Genomic DNA, 7940 nt, shown 5'->3' on the forward strand with positions numbered 1-7940 from the left:
GCCAAACCCGTTATGTTTGAATATTTTACCATCATAACCATTATTTTATCATTATATTATTTTATTATTACGGCACAGCATAATGTATTTTTTGTACTTTCTGAACATTGTATTATGACAATACTTTACTATAAAGTACTCATGTAGAACAACTTCGAATCGATGAACTTATATTAACGTTCTGTTAATGTTATTTTACGATTATGACAGAACAAAATATTTTAAATACTTTTTAAACATTCCACCGTAACAAAACATGTTCCTGTGGAAATGTTTTTAGCACCGTGGAATAATGTTTAACCACTTGCGAATCCAGCTCATGAGAGTCACGGGGTTTCGATTAACATACAACTTTAACCCCTTGCAGTACCATTTTTTTCACAGTTAGAATGATAAGCACCTTTTCGATTGTAATAATTTCTTAGGAGAAAAAGAAAATTTATATTGATTCTACGTCTGCACTTATTAGAATAATTAAATATTGATCACAAGAGTCAAAATTTTATTTCGACTTGAAAGAACGAAACTAACAGTTATATTTAACAGGATATTCTTAAAAATCTTCATCGTGATTCTAACTCGTTAAAGTACGGCAACGGGTTAAACTAATGGTATGTATGTTATGATATGTATTACAAACAATTTTTAAAATATTTATTATTAAAAGCAAATCATTTACTGCTAGATTCCACACATTTTACATGAGAAAATAACATAACTAGATCTATTAAGAGAACTAGGTAGACATTTTTTGAATCAATTACGTGAAATTTGCTATTCTAGCACGGGATAAACGATAAACTCCTCAACAGTCTGCTACTGCGAATATTTCATGTTTTCTCAGGCTGAGATTGTTGTCATAACGAAATGGATATTCATAGGAAGGGCCGAGGATGGAAAACAGTCTCCCTTGGAATAACCGTTTAGAAAAAAATTAGTAGCACTTTACTGTGCAAGCAGAAGTGGAAGTAACCCTCGCTGAGGTATAATGGCGTGTGCGACACCCATTAGCATGATAAACTCTGTAAAAAACTGTGTTAGGGAATCTGGAAGCATCTCGAGCATTCGGAAGAGTTATTCTTCCTTCGAATAATATACGGTTACTTGCCGAGATATTCTAACATTTATTAAAAAGAATTAACCCTTTGCACTTGAAACCACTTCAACTGCAAATCTAAAATAATTTCTCTTTCTGGCTTCTAGTATTTCCATTTTATATAACAAAAATCATTTTATGCATATGAAATTGAGTCTCGTGACTCATGACAATAATAATACTTTCAACAAATTTTTAAATCTTGCTTTGCCGATGTCTATAAAAGTAATTTTGGAACGTGATATAATAATTGTTAATGGCGCTGTAGAGTCGCCGCTCGAGTGAAAAGGGTTAACTTTTAAAAACTTGAACTGGACGACTTAGATTTTTCCGAGTTGGGATAGAAAATAATTTACCACACAATGGACACAAAAGATCTCGCGAAAGTTGCTATCGTTCGGAACATTAAAAAATAATAGAAACGTTGTAAAACAGAAATTTGTTATCCGAATCTATAATGAAAATTTGAACAACACGTTTCGTTGGTCTCCATAACTTAACTATTTGTATGAAAAATAAAAATTTCTCATGTTAATTAAAAATAATAATAAATTAATTGAAAATGTACTCGTCTTTTAAATAGTTTAACAATGTTCTTGATTTTCTTGAAATTTTTGTTATAAATACATGAAACCCAAGTTTAGTCATGAGCTAGAAACAATTAAAGATGACACAAATTGCTGTTGCTGTGTAAAAAAAGTTAAAGCACAATTCCCGCTATTTTATAATTAATAATCGTAATAGTGTTTGTGCTCTACTGGCAGAATAAGAATAAACTGTATTTGATGTATGTTACGCCTTCAATCTGCACCGTCGGCAGGAGATGTTATGTCAAGTAACTTCCAAGTGCATTAAAAAGGTGTATGAAAAGTCAACGAAAGTGAGTTAAGGGCGTGTTTGCATACGAAAGCGCGATTAAAGGCAATCCTCTGAAATTTTCTTTCAAAGCATCAGGAAAATCGTCGCCACCAAAATTTTCGAGGAATATTTTCTCACAGAAAACACATTCTTGCTTTTCTACAAGTGCAACCATTTATAACCAGACTTTGGATTTTATGAATTTATAGAAGAAGTGTATAGGTGAAATATACAATAGTGGAAAAGCTATTGTATATTTATTGTATATTATTGAGAATGGTTATCTATTAATTCCGACATATTTAAATTATTGAAGATAAGAAAAATGTTGCATTTGGCTCTTACGTATTGCAATCGATGCAGACAATTTTTATTTTGCATTATTATTATCACAAAATTATAATATATTGCTTGGAGTCTGTAAAATGCATAAAAGATATACCGTGCAAATAAAAGTATAACATAGTTTTTTATCACTTTTTTGTTCCAAAAAATTCTAAAACACTATTAAATGTACGAATAAACTTTGCCAATTTCACTGTAATAAGTATAATACTTTTTTTGCCAAAAATTCCCTAACAAAGTTAAAAATATGAGGTAAAAGTACCTATTATCAAACACCGTTCAATTGCGACCCTCGCTTGGAACAGTAGCACAAACGCTACAATAAAAAAATAGATAAAGTACATGAAAGTGGACTAACTTGTGGAAAAACTTCCCGAATTATGGGACACTGGAACACCCTCTTAAAAAGGGTGAACCACTTCGAAGAGGTTCTCGCATGCCACAGTCGCAATTAGAAAATCGGGCCCCGCCGTTTCACCGTGCCGAAACAACGCAGACAACAAAACATTCGTCTCATTTAAATTTCATTTTTCCCCGGTCCGGGGAAAGCGTGTCACGCGCCTCGCTCCGATAAATCAAACACTCGGTTCAGCGTGTCCAATCATCGATAGTGCGACTTGTTCGAGCGAATGCACCGGATACTGGCTGTGACAAATCGAAATACATTCTATCGCGTGTGCAGATCTGCAAGTCCGGGGGTCGTGGGGCACCGACGTGAGCGGTGCCGGAGAGGAGGGGGGCCCAGTTATCTTCTAATAGATTCATATAGATATATGGGGGCGCGGTGTAAATGTGGACCAATACCCGCTGCGAGCGATTTATGTAACCGGTCCCGTGGAAGTGGATGATTTAGGATCGGCGGGGACGTAATACCACGAGCGATTTGGCTGATCGAATTGCCGAAACGTGTACATCGATTCGATTGATTAAAAGCTCGCCACACTTTTCGGGGCGAGCCGATTCAAAGTCGTAGTCGCCGGGGTTCCTCTCAGCTGTCCTGCTGTCGTGCTGTAGCGTGACGGGTTGGTTGATCGTGTTCACGGTGTTCATGGCGAGATCAATCCCCCTGATCTTATTCAGAAGCCAGCTCGCCTCTCCTCGATATTAAATCGTGTCGGCAATTGCGCCACGATTAAACCACGATTTATTGGGTTATAGATACACTTATGCTAACAAGCATGCGCAGTGCGCCGTGGCGGATAAATTGAAGGCTATGAATTGTAATTTAACCTATCGTTACTTATTTATATCAGTGTACGAAAAAGTTCTGGAACTTTTTAACAAGTTCTGTTTGTAGCTACTTTTATTTAATATAATAATATAAAATATAAAATATTTAATATAAAAATTAAAGAAAAAACAAGCTTTTGGAAATAAACATTTCCAGTCGAGTAGAATTTAAAAGAAGTCAAAATAAGAAATTTGCCGTAAGGTAAAAGTACCTATTATGAAACACCGCTCGTTTGTGACCCTTGCTTGAAACAGTAGGACAAATAATATGTTAAAAAATAGACGGAGCAAATGGAAGTGAATGTAAAAATTTTATCCGCTTTCTTGAGCATTATTCTTTACAAATTCATTCGCATGAATACTGTTATTTAATGATCACAGCTGTAAGAAAAATGTCCCGTATTATGGGACATAAAGACGTGGTGTAAAGATGATGTTCCATGATAGATACATGTTTGTACTTTATTAATTTAATATCATTACTTTTTATTCATGTTAACCCCTCGCTGTACTTTTATCTTCGCAGTTACAATCATTAAATCATTTTCGATTGGAGTAATTTCTTAGAGGAGAAATAAAATTAATGTTTATAGTCTGCTTACAATTACTTCAGTGTTTAAATATTAGTGTCAAAGGGACAGAATTTTATTTCAACTTAAAAAGACGGAATAACATTCGTGTTTAAGATGTTATTGTTAGAAATCATAATCACGAGTCAGACTCGTCAAAATAGAGCAAGGGGTGAAATAAATACTTCTCTACTTACAGAAAATAATTGGTTCTTGTTCTTTCAATTCTTATTTTTACTAAACAGAGATAACTCTAACAAAGACAAATTTTATATAACATTTTCCAAAATTTCACTGAAAAATATATGATTTTAACAAGTTCCGTTGTTTTTATATAGACTACACTATTTCTACAGACAGTGTCAAAAAATGCCGGCATTTTGTGAATGGCGAAATAAAAAATCACCGGACAAATATGTATTAACTATAAACACTAATTGTTTAAAAAGACCCGAAAGAAATAGCAAGTAGAAAAGCAAAAACGAATGAAAAGTTCTCGTTGTGCGTACTCAATTGAAATTCATTAATACCAAGAGCTAAGTAACGATCAAGGAAACAGAAGGAAGATCCAAGAGTCCCCCTCGGTGACGAGGCGTAATTAATAATAATTAAAATCGAATTCAACGTCGGGAGCCGCCCCTGTAAGCCGAGCAAAAACATCGTTGATCTATGCTTCTCGTGAAAGATTATAAATGTCATCATCCGTGGCGTTCTTTTTTGCGTAATAAATTCTTATTGTTCCGCGAGCGGTGAACCATGACGAGTTCAATTCCGTCGGGTTTGCGATTCCGGGGGAGTTGAGAACGTTTCGCCTCGACCATCGAGGCATTTCTCAGCGGGGATACGAAGAAACTTGCGACATCATTGGTAATTATTAGACTGCGGAACTTTATGAGGAATAAAATGTGTCGATGTGAACTGTAGGATACGAATGGTAAATGAAAGTATAGTACGGTTTATTGTACTAGTTTCTTAAATCGTATTGGTATTGTATATTGTTATACTTAAGTCGAACTGGAATTGTATTAGGTCCACCGGAAACTTCTGTCCGCTAACGTCATTTCATTTTCGACATATACTTCTCAAAAATGATATTTATAAATCGCAGCAACAGGGTATAAGTTACGATTATATTAAATTATTATAATAATACAATAAATATTAGGTGCATACGAAATTTATTGTTTTCTTTCTTTTTAAAAACGGACAGAATTTTCCGGTGACCTAATATATTGTTATACTTCAATCGATCTGGTATTGTATATTGTTATACTTAAATCGTACTGGTATGTATATTGTTATAATTAAATTATAAATAGGGCGAAGTTGCCAATATTGTACCAGTTTCTTAAATCGTACTCCATTTAAAATACGTATAAAATTGAATTATGGCGACAATTAGCGACATCTCTTAAAAATTGAGACAATCATAAGGGTTCTTCATATTTTATGATGCGCAAGAACACGTTTCTATGCTGCCCCCGCCAATTTCTACAAAATAGGTGAAACTAATATAAAATTCTAACAATGTTAAGTGCGCCTTATCTATTTTAGTAATAGTTCAATCGTATTTATTTCTATGATAATATTAGCTTAGATTACGTATAATACTTACGAGGATTCTAAAAGCATATTAAAATTTATCTTGAGATTAAATTATCACGTTTTTCGAAGCAGCGAGCAAATTGCCTCAATCGTACTGTTACAAAGTTTCACAAATTGTAATGGTAAAAGTCAATAAAGAAGACCGGTTTTGCAATTTATGTGAACAAGTTCGCCTCGAGAATATGATACAATGTTTGAAATACTGGATTTGGGTACACGAAGCATGTGCAAGCCTGTCAAAAAACACCAAACTTTATTATTGTTTTCATTGTATTTGGTTTTTGATAAGTATTCATTTCTTGAATGAATAAAAATATAAATTAAACTGAAATTATACTATAAATAAGCATATTCCACTTTCCACCTTCAGCAGGTACGCTTTCTAAACCGTGTAATTAGGTATTATAAAAGTTAGAACAGGTTTAGGATACAGGTTGCCAAATCATACTTCTCAATTGGTTTGAAAATTGAAATTCAAGAGAATAATAAGTCTTTTCACATGTTTATAAAGATTAAAAGTGTTTAAATAACATGTTATCGTATTACTCTAAACAATTACTTTTATAAATAAGATTACCAGTTTTACATGGTTTTTAAATTTGCTTAAGTGGTACGATTATGACAGCTCTCTCCTATTTTTTTATTTAATCACGTCAAAATACCAAAAATAATGAGACAGTTTACTTAAATTTTTTCAATATTGTTGCAATGTTCATTTATTACGACAAGTATAACAAACGATACTGATGGTTTAAAGGATAAATAATAATATTAATATAGCATAATTTGTGATTAATTTAATGTGAACTTTTGATTTATAAGTAGTTAATATTGAATATCTTCAAAAATTACGGTGCATTGTTCCATTTAAAATTGACCAATATGTCTTGTACACATCATAGGATTATTAAGCTGTTATAAAACAATGTAGAAAGAATAATAATATAATAGTAAAATATATAATAGTAAAAAATAATAACTTAATTTTCCATAATTGAAATGAGAAAATATTTTCAATCGAATAATTATGAAATTAGTACAAGGCCAATTAGTACAAGCCATCCATAAATACATATTATTTTAAATATATGTTATTTTATTATTTAAATTCGTCTAAAAGAAAGTAATATAACCAAAATTAATTTATACTTTCGAATTGACTACTATGCTAACCTTTAATTTTCTCGAAACTACAGAAAATGGACTTGCACCATTATTAAAATAAATGATTCATAGACAACTTACACCGCTTTCAAAATCATCGTCGCGAACATGAGAAGATGCAAATTTAACCTTCGAACTCGACAGAGACGAGTTGCGGAAAAGCGGATGAACCACCGGAAATGCAGAGACAACGCTGTCGCATGCGAAAGAAACAGAAACAAAAACGGGAGGAGCAGCGACCACTTAAGGAGAGAGTATCGAGGCACTTAAGCAGTAATCTGTCGAGGAGTGTTCTCTTTATTTAGCTCTATCAGGGGTGGGCTGTGTGTACACTGGCGAACCGGAGCAGCCCTTGTGGGGCGTAGCCTCCGCAGCCGGCCGCAAGGGTAAGTAACTTTTGTCTCTGTTCGACCCGGGATTCGGCCGGGCCGACGCGCCACGGGGTGCTTTCCACGAGAATTTCGACGCACGTAGATGGACGCGGAGCACTCGGAATGGTCAGTTTATGTGGTTTCTGGGTATTTATGGGACGCGGGGTAGACCCGAGGGTCGGACGTCACCACCGACCGGCTATATATCGTACAAATTGGACGCGGAACTCGTGAAAATGCGAGGTAATGGCGTGATTGAATTTCCGCTATTCCGTCTGCCATCCTTTTCAATGCCTGCGCTTCATTCTGCGTGATATAATGGATTATACAGAGCCGCCTTCTTGTTTAAAGCTGGGCTGGATGTCTTTGGAATCAATGTCGCAGCAGCTGCGCTGCTGGAAATCGGTGCGCTTTTCGCGATACAGATGCAACGGGGCGTCTAATGCTTCGAGACTGGAATATCCTAGCAATAAATTCACTCGGTCATGCCATCACGTGTAAATACAATAAATTGTGCGTATTTTTTGAAATCAGTTTATGTATAGCTTCATCATTTTCAAAAATAAATAGGAATAAGGGTGCAAATATATTATTATAATTCCAATTAATGATCACAATTGTTGTAATCAAATATGAAATTCCTTTGGTTGCAGTACCACAACAGAATTGCATGTATGATTAGAAAGAAGTTTCTGTGCATTA

Source organism: Augochlora pura, chromosome 3 (assembly GCF_028453695.1).
Source record: "Augochlora pura isolate Apur16 chromosome 3, APUR_v2.2.1, whole genome shotgun sequence".
NCBI lineage: Eukaryota > Metazoa > Arthropoda > Insecta > Hymenoptera > Halictidae > Augochlora > Augochlora pura.